The 19,791-nt window shown below is 36.3% G+C and overlaps 1 long non-coding RNA gene across 1 annotated transcript; it reads left to right on the forward strand.

Moving 5' to 3' along the window:
- The first annotated feature begins 10,720 nt into the window (after positions 1–10,720).
- On the forward strand, positions 10,721–18,823 carry LOC125922761 (uncharacterized). Its single transcript, XR_007457769.1, has 2 exons — positions 10,721–10,870; positions 18,374–18,823. It is a non-coding gene; the product is annotated as an uncharacterized LOC125922761 (long non-coding RNA).
- The last annotated feature ends 968 nt before the right edge of the window (positions 18,824–19,791 follow it).

Below are 19,791 nucleotides of genomic sequence, written 5' to 3' on the forward strand. Positions count from 1 at the left end.
TTTCTTTGGTATCAGGGGGCAAGAGGCATTAAATGGCATCTATAGCTTAAATTTTATTGAGACTATGGATAGGTTGCCTCTTGGAAGCATTCCTGCTGTGGGAACTAAAAACTAGGATCTAAGGTTGTATAATGGGTCACTGGGATAGATGATGAGGAAGGTCAATTCTAGCTTCTCTCTTTGCTTCCAGATCTATATTTTCTATCAGTTATGTTCATTGTATCATTTAATGGTTCTTGAATGAGGGTAGAAACCACATCCTGAAGTTTGGTCCCATCCTTGCAAGATAACATCTCCAAGCTAGCACTTTAACTGTATATTCAAAACGCTGGGGTGCCTGGGTGGCTCAGTCAGTTAAGTGTCCAACTTCAGCTCACATCATGATCTTATGGTTCCTGAGTTTGAGCCCCGCATAAGGCTCTCTGCTGTCAGCATGGAGCCTGTTTTGGATCTTTGGTCCCCATCTCTCTCTGCCCCTCCCCCACTGGTTCTCTTTCTCTCTAAATAAATAAATAATCTTTAAAAAAGTGCTGTACCAATGCTCCATTATACTGGCAACCACTGGAGTTATAATATGTGATTGGTAACTGAGTTCATGTGCCCATTGTCACATGTCCTTTGCTACAGAGTGGCTGTCTTGCTTTGAGATGATATTATATTCACCGGTGTCCTATTAGAGTAAACATTTTGCAACTTTGTTGAGGCTTTGTGGGTAGGAAAGGAAAACTTGTACCTAAAATTTGGGGCAATTCCAGTCAAGATAAATTACAGTCCTTTCCAGGATCAAAGTGGGTACAATGTGGTCAACTTTTACCAATTGGCTTTTTCGCCTCCTTGATGGATGGTTTGTCTGGAATTGTCCCAGGTTTAGCACTAAATGTCCTGTGTCACCCCTCAGTCTTTGGCAGACTGAGGGTATTGGCCCCTTTAGATGGTACTTTATCAGGAGCTCTGTTTCTGTCTCTGGACATTGGGCAGCAGCAGTAGCTAGATCAGCTTTGGTAATTAGGAGCCATGCTGCTGGGCCCATGCCTAATGTCTATTTTTGCCCTAATGGCTTGTCTATTCAAAGCCGGTGTGCCACTGTTGGAGTAGCTGATATCAGAAACTGGCTGAAGTAAACGGAGTAAGTCATTATGTATATTTGTTTGCTTAGGCTTCTTACATGTTGGATGATGTCATGGGTATCAACATGCAATATAAAGACTGTACTTTACATCCCTGATCATGCCTTATGCTTACACCCATAAGTCTTTTCATATGCCTTTACCCTAACATTTTTTTTTATCACTGATCTTTTTCTTCCCCCAGGTCCTAACCAAAAAGCTGAGGCATTTGCCAGTGCCCCCATGATCCTAAGCGTACTCATTTCCAGATGCTCATACCTAAAGTTCTCTTCCCTTTAACATTATTTCTTTTTCTTTATCAATTATTTATTTCTGTATACCAGATATGAGTTGATGGGTTTGAGGTTGAGTTTGGTTGGTTAGGTCAGCTGCTGAGGAGACTGGTTGAATACAGGGCAGGAGGGTCTGAGGACAAGTTGGGACCCACTATTTCCCTCACTTATTTATTCAAAAGACTGTAAAACAGTCTACCAGTTATTTCTTTTCTACATTGTCTCTACACATTGGCACATTTTTTTTTAGATTTACCATTAACTCACTTTTCATTTGCTCACTAAACATAATGTCATTTTCCTTTTCAGTCTAACACACTCTTCTCCATCTTTCCTTTGTTTCCTTTTCTCAGTATTTTCATTCTTGCATCTTGGACCCTATATCCTGAGCTTTTTGGACAGCTCCCTTTCCTGAATTTTGTCCTTATTTTCTTTCAAATAAATCCTTACCTAATATGTAGCCAATTCTATTAGGTCCCTGTTCTCTATAAATTAGATGCTAATCAGTGAATAAATTGAATCTGCCATCAATTGAGTAGCTTTATGGAGATCCCATGTCATTTAACATAGGATTAATTGTAATTGGGAAGCATTGACCCTACTGACTATCAGAAAAAAAAAAATGTTTTCATGCAAGAAGGACACTAGTTTCTTAAGTAACATGATACATAACCACTGGCTTCATAAGTGGATAAATCTTCTGAGAAAACTACAGGTTGTAACTTTAAAAAATTAATAAGCTGTTATGTCAGGGGCTGACATCCCAGGGAATAATTCCTTGGAGGGGAATGATGCATCTTGTACTGCATGTACAGCTTCAAAGACTTGTGAAGTCATGGATGAGGCAGGGTGTTAAAGGTATCATGTCAGAAAAGGAGAGGAATATAAAGGAGTTCTCTGCTTTGATATACCTCTTTTGAATTGTCAGAAGTCCGTATTCTATGATGCAAGACACAGAATGATGCATTTGTGACATACGTATTTCACAATGTGAATATATAATGTGAATTAATATAATGTACTAATCTGCTACCAAGCTTAATGTGTTTATTAATGGTGGCTATATATGTTATTATGTTTCAACAAAACATTCACATTTATGTAGTATTTTATACTCATGTAGTATTTGAATATATGTGACTATTAAGTGATTAAGCTACAAAATTTGTTTTACATTAATAAATTATATTCAGAGTATGCATTTGAAAGTATAAATAGTAAAGGACCCGGAGGTATCAGTTACATCCCAAAGAGTAGAATGGTGCCAAAACAAATAAAAATTTCCCCACGACAAGTAATTTTATCCCTGTGTTTTAAAATTAAATCACTTTGCTAAACTTGAATGCATGTAGTCTTTGGACTCAAATCCATTACTTTTCTCGTTTCACACTTTCACCTTTGTGTTTTCTGAATGGACATAGATCTCTTAAAAACCTGCAAAGAATATGTTGCTCATTCGGGGAATATATTTTTAAATGCTCTCATTTTAGGGGCAGCAGAAAATTTTGTCAAAAGTCAGAAACTCAGTTGTTCTTCAATCATTCTTTGTTCCAAACGGCACAAAAAACTTTGCAGTAAATTTTATAGTTTGTTTTTTAGTGAACTTAATTCATGCAGAAAACTACTGAAAAAATATCAAAAGATCTTATTCGAACAATAGAACACTGCTTTTGTTAGATTTTGCAGCATAGGAGTGGCAGAAGAGCTAATTGTTGAATAATTTTTATGTGGAAAAGCAAATGAGAGGCATCATACAGCAAATATATATTTTTTTTAATTCTTAATTATATGATACAAATTATGTTGAGTCAGTCACTGTGATTTTATAAAGGCAAGTCTACTTTTTAAATAGGACTGAAAAAACCCAAGGGTCATAAGTCTATTGTATTGAATATTTTTTGCAATACTAGCCAGTAATTATTATAACATCCTTTTAAAAAAAGCACATGTCAATTTTGTTGCCAGAAGTATTTTAGAAAAAATTCAAACAAACTCTAAAAAGTTTAGACAAAACAAGTGTTCTTTCTTTTCTGTGATACCTGTTTCACCATCTATAAATGTATATACATATATGATGCAGAAAATACTATAAAACTTTAGTATAATTCTAATTATCAATAATATCAAAAGTGTCTGACAAGAGAAGCAGATTGTTATTAACTTGCACAGCATCAAAATATTGGCCACAGTTCAGACAAACCAATTTATCATCATCTTTTCAGTATCTTTCTGTAACCAATTTATTGTATTAAAAACTACCATGTTATCCCTTCCCTTATTGTCCCTTATTTTACTTTTCTTTTCCTTCCTTTCCAGCAAAAGAAAGCCACTGTTCTGTTTATTATCCCTTCCCTTATTGTCCCTTATTTTACTTTTCTTTTCTTTCCTTTCCAGCAAAAGAGAGCCACTGTTTATTTTGTGATTTTGTCTATTATATTGGTCTTTCACTATATCTGGTTCCGTCAGCACCACGAGAGTTTACATGAAGTTGCATTGCTTTTGTAGCAAAGATTTTTGATAGCCCTAGAGAGACATCTTCAAAATGGATTTTTTTTAACTGTATTTATTTATTTTTAGAGAGAGAAAGAGAGCATGTGAGCTCAAGCAGGGGAGAGGCAGAGAGAGAGGGAGAGAGAGAATCCCAAGCAGGCTCCGCACTGTTAGTGTAGAGCCCAATGTGGGGCTCAATCCCATCAACTGTGAGATCATGACCTGAGCTGAAATCAAGAGTCTGATGCTTAGCTGACCAAGCCATCCAGGTGCCCTAAGACTGCTTTTTAAACTTTAAACATTATATATATTTTTCTTATTGTGAAGGTTCTATTAGTATACACTACGTCTTCCAGTTGTCCTATAATATGCCATTTTCAGTCTATATTTGTACATCAGGCAATCCACAGATACTCACATTTTGTTTTTGTTTTGTTGGTTTACAGTTGAAATGACCATGTACAGGGTTAGCTGAGCTTATTTATTTTCTCAGTATGTCCTGTGTAGCTCACAAAACTAAATTAATATTAATGATGATGAAATACTACCAGACCAAGTTGTGTATAAGAATTAGTGGTAAAATCTCAGAAAAAAAAAAAACCCTTCTTTTTCATGTTGCTTACGCAGAAAACACTTAATTTTTCATTCCAGCCTTTGCTAAACCTCAATGATTTCATAATAGCTCCCATTCCCCAAGGAAAATAAATTATAGCATTCCAGAAGGATTTCTTTCATAAGCATGAGTATTATCTAGTTTACACAAAGAAAAAGAGAGAAAAGATGAATTTCAAGAGGTAAAAGGTAAATGTAAATATAGGAAAAAGGAGAAGAAAACATATCATATGGGAAAAATCATCACACAACAATGCAAAGATGGAAATGGCTCAACTGTAAGCCACTTCGTCATTTCAATCCATGCTATATTTGAAATTTCAATTGTACACTTTTATACCACGAACCTACAAATGCCCTAAATCTTGTGTCTAAGTTAGGATTATGCTTTTCACATCAGAGGCACAAACTTTCACAGCACCCTCTGGGAGGTACCAGTGTATTGTGACTCTGAAAAACAATGACTACACAGGTTGTTGGTCATTAATTTGACCAACTTATTTGGTGATATTTTTAAATAGTTTTTTTAAAATTTTTTAATGTTTATTTATTTTTGAGAGAGAGAGAGAGAGAGAGAGAGTATGAGTGGGGAGGGGCAGAGAGAGAGAGGGAGACACACAATCTGAAGCAGGCTCCAAGCTTCCAGCTATCAACACAGAACCTCATGTGGGGCTCAAATCCATGAACCCTGAGATCATGACCTGAGCCAAAGTCAGCAGCTTAACCAACTGAGTCATCCAGGCGCCCCTTAAACAGTTTTGATTATAATTAAATATCTCTAGTAAGATGATTTTGCTACTTACCAACTGCCTCATCTTTCTACATAGGCTTAGAAGAAAGAGGAAACTACTCTCTGATAAGCATTCTGAAACCTTGTCAGCCAGAGGGTTCAGCCTGAGGCAAGGTATCTCAAAACATTTATTGTTAAAAATAAAGATTTTGTGTTTCCTGCATATCACTAAATTTGGCAAAAGATTAATGGTTGATGATCTGTTTTAACATATTTTATTCTTTGAATTACGTTGTACTTTCCTATGCTTTATTAAATTGCAAAGAAAAGTTGCGAAGTGTAAATATTGACTTTTTACCTAAAATTACAACAAAAAAATCCTGATTTTCAAATAATCGATACCATATTTTTTTAATATTGGAAAGGTAGGAAAATGAATACTTGAATGTAGCTATTATATATAACTTTTGGTACCCTTTTCCTCTTGGGCTCTAGGCCAACTAAACCTGTTTGAGTGATAGCATAGTGTAGAAAAATCAATCCAAAAAATCAGCTGCTACATTGTCTATAATAATGAGCCAAAATACACAGAAAGGTAGCTTTTATTCTTCAGTCCCAAATTCCATTCCATACATGAGTAATGCCCATAATTCAAACAGGTCATGCAACATAGATATGCAACTATTAGATTTATTCACACTGTTTGCAACTTGAACAATAAGAGATATTACGTGTGTGGTCCAGAAACTCAAGTGCATGTAGGCCTAATTTAACCCCTTTATTCTAAACATAAATTCTTTTCCCACGGATAACAACCAGTGTCTGAAGATGAGCCAGGTTCTACCCGCCTGCGGGGAAGGGGTTACTGGTGCCCAGGAGATGTTGATCTCAGTCCACAAAGAAGTTGTGCAGAGCCTGGGGAGGCTGTGAGTCTGCGCTAATTGTCCACCTTGTCCATTTACCCCAATGTGCATATAAATATTATTTTCTATATATGCCATGACATTAAAAAAGAAAGCCTCAAAGTCATTTTCTCTTAAACAGACTTTCTTTTAAAGGAAACTAACCAGGCACATCTTTCACAGGAGTAATATTCACTTAATTTGCATGTAATCTTTTTCATTATAATTCCCATAAGATGTGGGGAGGAGAAGAGTTTGTTCACCAAGAAGCCATGGTTGCACTGTTTAGTGTTATGGAAACCTTAATTCTTCTTTATACCAGAGCTGTGCTCTTGAGTCCCCCTTCCTTCTGCATTCTACAGAATGTAAAATGTAATGCAGTTGTTTCTTTTCCTATTTTCCTTGCTTCTACACAAAGGCCACATTGATATGCACATTCTTTTAAATTAACTAACCTAACCAACTTTTATCTACTCACTAAAGTTGATGTCTTTCTCTTTTCCGATACAATACATTATTTTCTTGCTGACACTGCTCACTCAATACTATACTATTTGTTTTTATCCATAGATCAATAGAGATGGCTTTTTTCTTCTTATCTCTGGCTAATGCAAGAGGCTTTTAAATAATAGAACGACACTTTGGAATTTTTTGTCCTGATATTTAGAGGAAAATAAATGCTGTAATTTGTTGGGTGCTTGTAATATTACAGGTATTTTTGGAATTATCTGTTTTAGCTGTGAAAATTGGCCACTTTTTGCTATTTAAAAAAACCTCATATCAGCAACAATAAAGTCCAGCTAATAGACAAAAGTACAAGCCTAGCTTTATTTCAATTTGAATTTCTCTACCCAAATAGCTCTTATTGCATATAGCCCTAAGTATAGTTTTCATAAAAATGAAAATGGGCCTGCATCGATTGATTGTTTATAGTCACGTTACCTACCTGTAAGCTTTATGTAAACTTCCATACTAAAAGCCTTGAAATTTTTCTTGGCCAGCCATAAATACTTGGAATATCCCTTTTTCTCTTTGAAAAGTGAGAACCACCCAGAAAAGTTTCTATCGGAATCATTACTCAAACATCATTTTTGGCAGAAAACACTGAACTTTGTTTAATACTAGTGGAATACTTCCAAACATTGGCTGAACATGACAAAGAGAGCAAAAGATTTGTTCAGTGTGATCAAAAAACACTTCACAGATTGTGAAATGTCCCCAGAAATTTCAAATCTCCAGACTGGCCACATTCAGGTGAAGGTAGGAAGAAAACTAATGATATGTGCTGCTTGCATACCTGCTGAGGTGTTAATAGTTCACAGTTAAACCGTAATAGAATGACTGAGGTCAGAAAACAGAGCATACCTACAAAGTGTTATATTCTCAATATAAATACCTCTATAGCATATATTTTTCAAAGCAGTGTGATTCTATAGTGCTACAAGAGGTGTTATATTTTACCCAAGGGAATTACCGTGAAGAAAAATATATATTGCTAAATACTCTCCATATATAAGTTTTGAATTCTTCAGGATCTGTATTACTCTGACCATGAATCTTGGTCTTTGATTAACAGTTCCAGATTATTATAGAAAAGTAAAGGAGGCCACAGGTAAAAATGTTCACATGAAGGTGAATATACAGCTTATAAACTATGGTTCTTCAGTAGGCCATATGGAATCAGAAGTAAATCATAAAGAACAATGACATGTTGGGTCTTGAGAATTACCAGTAGATATAGAAATTTCTACCAAGGAGGTTGTGAGTGTACAGAATCATATTTGTTTTTATTGATTTATTGTTTGTGTTTTTATGCTTCTGCCTTTAATTTATGTTTGGCAATGAACCTACTCTGTGCAATGAACTAAGGTCCAGACTAGGATAATTTTGACCCAGTCCTGCCCTTTAGGGAAGCTAACCCTGGTGGGAAGGATAGTGATACGCGTTAAGGAAAAAAGCCAGAAAGACGTGATTACCTTTGCTGAGGGTCAAATGATATTTGCAGACTATCAGAGCTTTAGGAGTTCAGAGATGTCAGCAAAAGCCATTGTAGTTGGGGAAGTCTTCTAGGAAATGACAAGACTTGACTGGATCTTTAAAGAATGGGGGAAAAAGTCTGAAACAGAGGAGGTGGAGGGAGTATTGCAGGAGGTGGGCAACTTTCCAGGAACAACAGAGAGCAAGAGATTTGTGGTGAATAACTGAGTTTGGCTTGAGCAACTGATTTCCAATGGCAAACATGTGGTGAGAAGATGTGACAGGCAGGCTGGAGCCAGAAGGGAAAGTGTGGGCCTTCCCCCAGGCACTTGTTAGAAGAACCCTTTCCTTGCTGTCTTTCTCTTCCGCACTGCAGGCCAAGGGAGAAGGTGGCAACAGGCAGGGCTGTGTGAGAATGTATTATTGTTAGTGTTGTTTTGTTTTTTTAAATTCCTTTGGTGTGGCTTAAGGTCTGTGGAGGTTTATCTGTAATTTTTTTTCTTTTTTTTTAAATTATATTGTTTTAATTTTTGCATAAGGCCTTTTTTTTCCAAGAAAATCTTCCCCCAACTACATGAAATATGCCATACACACATCCTCTAGCATAGACCCAGAAAAAATTGAAGTCCTATCCAATTTTTTATTGTCCTTCTGTGTGTAGGAAAACAGTTCTTAAGCCTTCTTCAAAAGCAGGGATGGCTCTGTCCGTTCCTGAGAAACTAAAGTGTTTCCATGGTAACCAGCCTCTCAACCTCCCAGGACCATCTCAGTGGCTCCAGAGGTCTCAGAGGCACCACTCTGTGTGGGCATGCATTTTCTAACAACAACAAATCGCTTTGGTCTGTGGCCATTAGGATTAAATTGCTACAAAGTTTATTGATAAATGCACTGAGATTGACTAGGACTTCCAACTTCAGAACCACTGATTATTTGCCGAACATCCTGTAGACCCTTTGGCTAGACAGAATATAGTCTGAAAACATCATCACAGCATTCTCAAGTTTGTCCTGGAGGCAATGTAAAATCAGATGATATGACACTTTGTTACCAGTTGCTAGTGTATGTTAGAAAGGGTGAACTTTGGGATGCCTCAGTTTAAAGGATCAAACAAGTTGAATTTACTGAGCCATAGGAATAGAGGTGACACAGGAAACTCAGAAGAAAGTTAAAGAGCAGAAGAATGAGGAGAGGGTAGTGTCACAGAGAACAAGAAGTGGAGAGATTTTAAGAAGGAAATGACTAATGACACAAGAAAAAAAGATAAGTCTCACACACAAAAAAATCTATTGCATTCAACAATAAGGACATTATAGGTAACTTTTTTCCAAAACAGTATTAATAAAGTCTTAGGGGACCAAAGACAATTGCCTGGGGGAGAAATGAATGTGATGGGCATGGGGGAAAGACCCAATAGTCTTTCAAGGGACTTGGTAGTGAAAAAAAAGGTTATTTTATGGTAACTAGTTAACAGAATTTTCTTTCGTTCTATTTTTCAGGGTGGGATAGTCTTGAGTATGTTTAAAAGCTGAAAATAAGAGCAAGTAGAGTGAGAGAGACTGAATATGAGAGTTAAAAGAGGGTAACTGATAAAATAATGTATTTGAAGAAATAGGAAGAAAGGTGGAGGATTTGTCATTGAACAGAAACAGGGTATCCAGTGGTGCTTGGGTAGCTCAGTTGGTTAAGTGTCCAACTCTTGATTTCTGTTCACATCATGATCTCATGGTCTTGAGATTGAGCCCTAAGTGGGGTTCTGCACTGGGAAAGGACCCTACTTAAGATTCTCTCTCTCTCTCTCTCTCTCTCTCTCTCTCTGCCCCTCCTCTGCTCTCTCTCTCTCTCAAAAAAAAGAAAAAAGAAAAACAAACAGGGTATCCAAAAAGGTATCTACCTTCCTCCAAAAGTTGAGGTAAAATGATAAAAGTACTTTCAAGAATAAAGAAGGTAGGTCAAAGGAAAGCAGAGAAGTATACTGAAAGGGGAATTAGAGGTTGACATTTGTTTTTAGTTTATTTTAATATTAAAAATGATAATATATGCTTTGTTCTAATCATTTTCCAGGTGAGAATGTGTTTGGTGTATCAGTAGAATCGTGCTTATTGGTCATGCTCATTGTACAAAATGCTTGATATTATTTTTCCTGATGCAGTAGATTAAACCTTCTGCTTAGGAGTGAGGAAAATCTTTCATTTAAATGAAACAAGACATAGTTCCTTACATTACTGGATTAATCTGAGTCCTGCAAGATGGTAGGGATCTCAATTATATAGGCAGTGTAGTCCATTTAAGTCCATGACTTAAAACCTTACTTTGTTTAAGGTAGAAACCATTGAATGAGCTATAGAATTGCACCTTATATCTTCAAATTGTCCCTCTGTATGTGATAAAGAACAGCCTATATAGGGTTAAGAATGGAAGGTGAGAAAACAAATCTACTGTGATAATTCAGCGATGTGGTTGGACTAGACTAGGAGTATAATAGTTCAAGAGATGTAAGAAGTGATTCAATTAAATGCATAAAGTTAAGATAGATGAGGGGCACTGGGTGGCTCAGTTGGTTAACAGTGTGACCCCTAGTTTCAGCTCAGGTCATGGTCTCATGGTTCGTTAGATTGAGTCCCATGTCATGCTCTGTGATGTCAGCACAGAACCTGCTTAGTATTCTCTCTCTCCTTCTCTCTCTGCCCCTCCCCTAGTCATTCTCTCTTTCTTTCTCTCTCTCTCCCTCTCAAAATTAATAAATAAACTTAAAAAACAAAGGTAAGATAGATTATATATTGATGTAAGTGGGATGTGGAAAAACAGAGGCATTAAAGTTGACTCAGATTTTTTCCTCCAGTTATTAGAAATCATTCACAAAAGGGTTTGGGGAATATGGAATTTGGTTTGGGACACAGTGAATTTGAAGTCTTTAATAGGCATCTAAATGGAGATGTCAAACAGCAACTATGAACCTGAGTTTATCAGGAAAACCTAGTTTGAATATATAAATGTGGGGCTAGTGATCAGGTTGTTATTTAGGATTATGCAGTTGGATGAGATAACCAAGGAAGTGAGTAGAGATGAAGGAAAAACGGAGTCTGAGATGATGTTTCATGTCGTGATAATGTTTAGAACTAAGAAGAATAAGAGAAACCAGCAAAGGGAGAGTAGGAAAAATTTAACACTGAGGAAGCAAGTACAACCTAAATATACACGTATCATAGAAGTCAAGGGAAGAAAAAAAAATCAGGTCTGAGTGAATGAGCAAAAGGGGCAAATGTTACAGCTAATAGATTAAAAAGAAGATTGTGGATTTCCTATTGTTTTTGGCAGTCTGGAGGTCATTAGTGATATTGAAGATAGCAATTAATGTTAATGTGAATTAGCCAGGATAAAAGTATGATTGGATTGGGTACAAGAGAAAAGAAGAGACAAACTGAGAATGATAGGAATCTGGAAGGGGGTATGAAGTCAAATTTTTAAAAATGTTTATTTTTTGATATAAGAAATAATAACATGTTTTTGACTTATAGCTATGTTCTTAGGTAATAAAGACTTCGTGTTGCAAGAGAGAAGGGAAAAGCGGGAAATCATTCATGGGATTTCAGTCAGTGCAAAAGTACAGGGTTTGGCCTTGGGATAGGATTTTGAATAGTTTATCCATGCAATAGGAGGGAACTCATAGGATATATGTATATGTGTATATGTATATATGGAGCCAGGCCAGCTGGTAGATACAGTGGTGATAATTGGGGAGTTTATAAACTTTCTCTTCCCAGAGAAATGTGCATAACATTAATCACCAGAAGATGAGAATTACAGAGGAGGTATGGGATGCTCCCAGGAAAAGCAAGATCTACTATTTTATATAACATATGAGTATAGATACTATTTCATATAATATATTTTTCATAATATAATAGTATATATATATTAATATATATTATTTCATATATATTTTTTCAAACTCAACAAGATCTCTAGTCCACTGGTTCTGTCATTTTCTCATCATCCATTAGCCCCTTCCATTCTTTACTTCCATTCTTACCCCATAGCATGATGTTCAAATCATTTACTGGAAAGTACTCTCAACTCTCCAGGCCCCTTATGCTTTGCTCACATGTGCCTGGTAGGAAATACACATTGGTTCAACACGAGGGTCTCTTTTATTTTTTATTGTACTCATGCTTCTGAATGCTATAAGAGAACATCATTGGGTAATGTTACACAGCTTTATTTTAAGTATATGGACATAAACTCAATTGGTAATTTGATACTTACTAGATACACAACTATTTTTTACCTAGAAAATTTGCTTGTTCATCTTCTGACTGTAATTTTTCCTCTTCTTAATTTATTCACATCTCCCTCTTTCTTCTTCCTTCCAAAATAATGATTTCACTTCACACTTCACTAAGAAAATTGAAGTCATCGAAGGGGACTCAGCATCTTTCCATCACCAAATTTATAAACCAACCTGTAAATGCAAACATATTTTCTTCATTTTTACTAAAAGGGTGAAAGTGTCTCACTTCCTCAAAGCCCAATTCTTCCACATGTGTAATCAATCCTATTCTTTCTTATTTCTGTAAAGACATATCCCATCTATCTGCTAGATCATAACTATTCATTCCCATCACACACTGCCTTCTTTTTGTAAAATAAAACTTTCAATACTTCTTGCATTTAAACTTGGCACACAATGTATCAAACCAAAATTTAATATGCTAGGTACTGTTAAAAGTTTCAAAGTTGTGTGACACTTGCAATATTATCTCAATGATTCCAAACTTATCATTATGTCTACGCATAGTTCCAACTTAAATTATCAATATCATGCATTCATTTAATTCTTTTTTATTTTCTTACTTGTACTGCAACTGCATTTACTAATCAAGGAAAGTTTCACTCACATAACCCATGAAATTAAGAGTAGCTATTCTGTTTGTAGAAGCTTGGTTCTTGTCCAGAAACTGGTTGTGTCCCTAAGGTGATTGAAACTCAACCTGACATTAGTTGGATTGTATCCCTTCTTATTTTAAGTTTTGCCAATCATTTCAATGGCACCTTCCAGATTCTGCCTATTAGCAACAACTTCCTATGTCAGTAAAACCTAAATTTCAGTTTTGAAACTCAGGATCTCTGAAGTCAGCAGAATTTAATTAAAATTTTTTTTCCTCTCTCAGTGTAGAGCCATCCTTTGTATTCTTAAATTTTTTTTTTCTGTACCTTGGTTGACTCTCCTGAACAAATGTGAATTAGTGTATCTAGGAAGGAATAACAAAATCTTTAGTTTTTTATACTTTTACCTCCCGTTCCAAAGTGTTACCTATCTGAATCCCTATCATAATAGTATTACAAATACGCTCCAGTCGATCTTCTTTTAACCGTGCCTTCTAATAATTTCAAATATGCCTCATTTCTTCATTTCTCTTCCTTTCATAAACTCTTGGTAGTACGCTTAAATAACTAGTATCTGCTTCCTCTCCTAATTTAAGGAAGAACAAAATCCCTACTTCATACTTAGAGGACAACTATATTGTAAGGATAAGTTTTATTATACTTCTGGTCCTTCTCAATCTGCTACATAAGATGAATGATCTGTGTGAATTGTGATGTCGGGGAAAAGAATGAAACTTGCATGGATACTTACTGAATTAGGGTATGAGTTAAGTTTCTGTAAAAAAACAACAACAACAAAACAAAGAAATAAAAAAGGATGCAAAGTTTCATTGGATCTGCCAGAAGTTTATTTCTCTGTCATTTTTGGGCCCAGAGGTTGAGAGAAGTTTTAAGGCTATTAGGCATGCTGGATGAGCAGGCAGTTATTATCTTCAACACCTGACTTCTATCTCTTGATTTAAAGTGGCTGTTCTAATTGTCACCATTTCTCAACAAGCATAAGCAAGGAAAGAGGAAATGAAATAGAGGGCAATAAGCTTTCTTTTTCAAAATGTACTTGGGTGTTGCATAGATCTCTTTTCTTCTCAATTTAATTGAGGCTGTGACCACTTAGTGACAAGGGAAACTGAGAAATGTGCTTTATATTTGTGCTGTCATGGTTCAGAATCAAAGGCAGAAGAAGGTCGTTAACAAATGGATGAATGGATGCTAAGGAGTGATGAGCAGTTTCTTCTTCTCTGGCCACTCAAGTATTATTGCATATCATTTCTCTCACACATCTTTCCAAAAAGGTAACATGAGGTTCTATTCTGTGCAAAGTCCACCATCTCTGGGTGATATGCATGCTCTCCATAGAGTCAGGATGTTACTATTCAAAGTCCAGTGGCATATGTATTAATAGATGAATTAATCTCTATCACTCCATCACTCTCTAGTCCTACCATATACACACATACATGTACATGTGCACGCACACACACACACACACACACACACAACACACACACATCCCTAATACACAGTGTAATGTGAATAGCGTATTGACAATAAAAGCACTCTTTTGGCCATCTGGAATTGGGAAGAACATATAGCAAATGGTCATTAGTATATAATAATGATGAATTCCAGCCAGCCAGAAATCATAAAGACTTCCTCAGCTAGTGGTGGAAAAACTTCCTTAGTTAGACCTTGGTTCTTGTCTGATTTGTTCATTGTCCTTCTTGACTTTTGGTTTGCCTTCTAGAAGATTTTCATGTTCATTGTGTACTCATTTGTTTTTATTCATTAACACTTTTATTTATTTACATTGTTAAGTCCATTCTTCCTTTCTCAGATTAACTGAGGTTACATGAGGCTATATAATAGAAAAAAAAAAAAAAGTCTTGACTGGGAAAGAAACACCATATATCTAGCTGAGAAATCTTGGTGAGATGGATTATAAAATAGATATGGAAAACAATTTTATCTCCTTTGAGTAAAGTTATATAGAAAAAAAAAAACTAGCATTTCTAATATTGTTAGGTACCCAGACACTAAACTTACAGTCGATTCAAATTGCAAGCCACAGGACAAAAAAACAAAACAAAACACAAAAACCCCAAAAAAACTCCTTTGGGAGAAATGTGTTCCATTCCATCTCTGCTCCCAATCTGGCTGATTCTACCCTGTCTGCATTTATCTCATTCAGGATCTTGCTAAAAGCAACAAGGTGAAGTCATACAAAGTGCAGCGCACTTACTCTTTCAGAACCACATAAAGCATTGGAAAGATTGCGGTCTGCCTTCCATACTACTGAAGCTGATAGACCAAATATTTCATCATGATGTAATAACTGTTGCTAGCTTTCAAAACTAAGGTTTTTATGTGCTTGAGGCTCATAGCTCACCGAAGAAGCCAGTGCTTCATTTGAGATTTTTGTTATGACAGCATGACATTACTAAGTTCTAAATTATATATTAATTATAGTGTAACAAAAGTTACTGTAACAGTATACATAGTTTCCATCTTTGACGTGCTATTTGTTTCCATTTCTCAGAACCCAGATTCAGAGAAAATGAAAATGGATGATAAAATATTTTCTTTTTAAAGATGTGACCTGGAATTTGTTCTATTACTTTATCTGTCACTTAATCTGCACCATAGCAAGAGCAAGAAAGGCTGGGCAATTTGGTTTCTAGCTAGGAATCCATTTGCCTTGATAAAATTGAGTGGCAAGGAGGTACAGTCCTGAAGTTATGAAGGGAAATGTGATAGTGAGAGACAATGAATAGTCTCTGCCACATATACCTGGATGGTGATGGCATGCTTCTAACGTTCATTCTCTCTCTGTAGAAAATCTGGGATTGAGGCCCAGCATCTTTTAAAAACTCCTGAAAGCCAATTTCTGTATATACTGACCTGAAGGCTTTGAAGTGCCTGAGGCAGCCATTTTTTTTTTCCCCTTGCCCATGGATGGATAAATGGAGTCTGTTCTGCAGACCCAATCTTCCCTGTGGACATATCCCAAGCTTTGTAAGAAAAGAGAAATACAAGAAATACAAGGAACCATACATTGGCCATAAGTACAGTTGTAATGTCCAGTTCAACTTTACTAGTTATAGATTTGTTGCTATGATCTCAATATCTCTTACTCCTGTGTGTATTTGTAATTTTATTCTGAATTTGGTAGGGAAGAGAAGGGTGTAATTTATCAGTCTCTCAAACTTCAAAATCTTGTATCCATTTTCTTAAGTAGCTTTCTGACCTGGCCATGGCTCCTCTGCTCTACTGAAATTTTTCGTGTCTAGCTCACCAATGGTCTTCATGTTGCCTCAATTCATGGACATCTTTCAGGCTTCATCTTTAGTCAACTTTAGTAGTTCTTGACAGAGCTAGCTGTTTGTCTTTTTAAAAATATTTTATTTTATTTTATTTTATTTTATTTTATTTTATTTTATTTTGTTTTATTTTATTTTATTTTATATTTTATTTTATATTTTGTTTTATTCTATTTTATGTTATTTTATTTTATTTTTATTTTATTTTAATTTAATTTTATTTTATTCTGAGAGAGAGCAAGCATGAGCAGAGGAGAAAGAGAATCTTAAGCAGGCTCTACAGTCAGTGTGGAGCCTGACATAGGGATTGATCCCCAACCCTGGGATCATGACCAAAGCTGAAATCAAGACTAGGTCGCTCAACTGACTAAGCCATTCAGGTGCCCTCTAGCTCTTTGTCTTTTGACAATTCTAATTGTTTGCATGATTTCATACTTCCCTGATACTCCTGTTATTTCACTAAGCTTATTCTTTCTCTTTTTTAACTCCTCATTTATTTAAACTCTAAATATTATAGTCTATTATAGCCCCTGGGGACTTGGTCCTAAGATTTGTTTTTATGTTCCTTCTATAAGTTGTAGTATTGTTCAATATTCATTCTTCCTTCTCCTTTACTAACTCCCAATGGATGATTATAACTTTTCATCTATTGGCCAAGTGACTTACGTGGCTAACTTTATGTGAGCCTATCTGTCATGTGCCATAGCTGAGCAGGAGCTGAAATAAAATGACATACTTTGACTTAGGTTCTCTTGATTTTCCCCTGTGCTATGAGAAAGGTCATGTCCTAGCTTGCTGCTGTTCCTTCACTATGGCATATAGAATTAAAGGACAAATATAGAAGATACAAATCTGCCCCACAGATAATAGTGGAGGCACAGCCATCCCACACAATCCATATAAATGGAGTGAGAAGTAAACTTATGCTAATGTTGGGCACTGAGATTTTGGGGTGGTTTGTTATACAACATAGACTATCAGAAGCTGACTAATACAAAAATGTGCACCTATGTTCCTTAGGTAAAAGCTAACTCATTTGCACTGAGGAAAAAATAATAAAACTATCAACTGTGATAATTGGGAAAGCAAGACAGTGTGTCTAATGAAACTGTGGTTTTGGGGCGCCTGGGTGGCTCAGTTGGTTAAGCGTCCGACTTCGGCTCAGGTCATGATCTCGCAGTCTGTGAGTTCAAGCCCCGCGTCGGGCTCTGTGCTGACCACTCAGAGCCTGGAGCCTGTTTCAGATTCTGTGTCTCCCTCTCTCTCTGACCCTCCCCCGTTCATGCTGTCTCTCTCTCTCAAAAATAAATAAACGTTAAAAAAAATTTAAAAAAAAACAAAAAAAAAAAAAAGAAGAAACTGTGGTTTTGACATATAAGGTTTGGAAAATAAATGTTAATGTGAGGATTAGGTTGCATTGGATAAAATGCTACAATGCATTGGGTAAAAGCAAGAGATGAGCTCAGAAAAAAAAAATCAAACAAATCAAAACACCCTGAGTCTTTTCAATAAAGGATAAAAAGGAAATTAGATTTTGAATATCTGACACTTATAGGGCTAGGAAATATAATGGGTTATCTTTTCTAAACAGTAAACATAAACCTAAGAAATGTTTTGATACCCAGAGCCTCATTAAAATGCATCCTTAGGTCAAAGACCAAATCATGGGCATAGCCAGTAAGGCACATTCCCATGAAAAATCATAAGCATGGTTTAATCCTTTATTAAACTCTCTGAATAGATTATTTCGTGTAATTTCTTTGTTATTATACGGTATCTGATAAATCTTTTTAGTTGAATAAAATAGTTCAGGATAAAGCTAAGAGTATGAGCCAATGAAAGGCAGATATACTGAAAATACCTACAATTAACCTAAACAGAAAAAAAGTCTCAAAAATAATTGTTTGATTATTAGAATATTGAGCATCAACTAGGTTAAAAAAAATCCAACCCTATTTTTAAGAGATTTGCGCTTTTGGAATCACTGCTAGACTGTATTAAAAGAGTTTGTGGCTATTCAATATGTAAAGTGAACTTTTGGTTTCCCCTTTCTATTGGAAAGAAAAAGACAGAAGATTCTCGTCACATGTTGCCAAGGAGGCTAATCAAAAGAAAATTCTTCCTGGAAGGCAAGGCTTAGACCCATGGAGAACAATGAATCCAGAATCCCTCCCAGTGGACGGAACCAGAGACTAATCAAGGAACATGATCTACTACCAACAAGAGGGATCTGAAGTGTTCACCTAGCTGGATTTCAGATATCTATGGACCAGAGATTGATTGTGGCCTGTCTCTCATTATTCTCTTTTCAAACACTAGTGCTTTTTTTGGTGGATATTCCACCATTCTATGATGGATGTGTGAGTCTGAGGAGTGCCATCATTTAAAGTAGAGATTATTACAAAATGATGGATTTACAGTCTGATGCCATGATTGGATAAGATATTTAGGATGTCATTCTTGGGGTGTATTTTTGTGCACAAGGAAGGGAAATAAATGCTTGTGACTAAGAGGTCAGAGTGTGTTAATAGATTACTATTCACAAATATTTACCCTTCCTTCCTTCCTCTCCTCACCCCTGCCATTGGAGAAGTATATTTCCTCATTCCACTTTTGTTTTCAACTTGTCATGAGACTTATTTGGTCAAATGAGTATGAGTAGCCATGCTATCTGGCAGACTGAAGCGTTAAATGTGATTTCATGGAATAGCTTGCCTCTTGAATGTGCCTCTCCCGCAAGAAAGGCATGACTGGTATAGTGGTTGTTCCTTCAATCTGGGTGCCAGAATGAGAAGACACGTGGAATAAAGACTCAGAGAACTCACAGTCTCTATATATGTAATGCGAGCAAGAAATGAACTTTCATTACAAGTTTCTGAGATTTTAGGGTTTTATGTTTCACAGCATAAGCACCGTGGCACTTCACTGCCAAGCACATTTCTTATGTTTGGAAAATTGCTCACTAGTTGACTTCCTCTAGTCCAAGGTAGAAGCCAGGTATTCACTTTCATACACTGCTTTGCAACAGAGGCACACATTGTAAACTAGCATGTGCCAAGCTAACTAAGTGCGTCTACAGCGAACTTTAATTCGAAAGAGATCATCATGAAGAAACAGGTGTTGCACAGAGTTCATGTTCAGTTTAGGATGGCAGTGCAGGCTTTTAGGGCCAGTGATGAGAGAGAATCAGGCACCCAGTGCCCAGGATCACTGATGCCAAAAGAGGTTTCTGATCCCAGAAGCAGAAGCAGTGACAGAAGTTCTTCACTGGCATAATCCTGCAGTGTAGTTTGGGCTTAGCACCTTTTTGTGTGGTGTGCTTTCTGTAGTGCTATTGCTTTAATTTGCTGGAGTGTGTTTTAAGTTGCTTTTTTTCTCTTTCCTTCTCTCTTGCCCTTGCCCTGTCCCTCCCTCCTTCCTCCCCACCTCCTTCCTTCCTTCCTTCCTTCCTTCCTTCCTTCCTTCCTTCCTTCCTTCCTT

Source organism: Panthera uncia, chromosome B1 (genome assembly GCF_023721935.1).
Source record: "Panthera uncia isolate 11264 chromosome B1, Puncia_PCG_1.0, whole genome shotgun sequence".
Lineage (NCBI taxonomy): Eukaryota > Metazoa > Chordata > Mammalia > Carnivora > Felidae > Panthera > Panthera uncia.